The sequence below is a fragment of the Oxyura jamaicensis genome, chromosome 13 (assembly GCF_011077185.1).
Source record: "Oxyura jamaicensis isolate SHBP4307 breed ruddy duck chromosome 13, BPBGC_Ojam_1.0, whole genome shotgun sequence".
NCBI classification, from domain to species: domain Eukaryota; kingdom Metazoa; phylum Chordata; class Aves; order Anseriformes; family Anatidae; genus Oxyura; species Oxyura jamaicensis.
In genome coordinates this window covers 7,829,749-7,830,751 of record NC_048905.1, presented here as the reverse complement: position 1 = coordinate 7,830,751, position 1,003 = coordinate 7,829,749, and positions in this window count along the sequence as shown.

The following is a 1,003-nucleotide window of genomic DNA, read 5'->3' as shown; positions in this document are numbered from 1 at the left end:
GGGGGTGTCATTGTCCTCCAAGTCCCCACACGTGTCCCCCACATCCCACCCCGTCTCCTCCCATGGGGTGTCACTGCTGTGTGCCTCCCGTGTCCCATCTGTCCCCAGCAGAGACCCCACGGAGTGCCCCCCATGTCCCGTCCCCCCACATGGTGTCATCCCACTGTGACCCCTCGTGTCCCTCGTGTCCCATCCACACCTGCAGGGTGTCACCACGCTGTGACCGCCACGGCCCGCCCTACCCACACGGAGTGTCACACTGCTGTGCCACCTGCCCCACAGGTGTCACCATGGCGTGTCCTCCATGTCCCATCCACATCCCTGGGATGTCACCCTGGCATGTCACCCCCAGCCCCATCTGCCCCAAGGGTGTCCCCCCACCGCAGTCCCCCACATCTCATTCGCCATCCTACCCCTCTGCCTGCCCTGTCCCCCCATCCCACCCCACGGGTGTCACCCCACCCTGTGCCACCACCACCCAGGTTGCTCCCACCCCCACCCCGTGACATTTCACCTCGCCGTGTGCCCCATCCCACTGCCCCCCAGCTGGCACAGGGCAGGCGAGGCCACCCCTTTGGTCTGAGCGTCCCCAACACCTCTGCTGCTTGCAGGGACGGTGCTTGGGACCCCCCAGCCCAGCGCCCCCGAGGCTGCTGCCACCCCCAGCCGGCGGGGACAAGGGGCTGGGACGCCCCGCTCCCCCCCGCAGCACGTCGGCCATCCCTGGGGGCACCGGGGCGCCCGGTCTCACTGATTCCCCCAGCGCAGTCACTGCTGGTCACGCTTTGGAAATTCCCCTGAACGCACAGCATCGAGGCTTCAAAAATGATGCCTCGCCTCGAGGGAGGGGACAAACACCTCCCCGGTTTGGACCCTGCTGAGAAGTTTTCTGCAAAACTTTTTTTTGCATCATTTTTCTTTCCCCTGGCACGGTGGAGCTGGCTGCAGGATGAGTCCCCGCTCCGCTCGAGCGAGGCTGAGTACCAAGCCTCCGCTAAAGCAC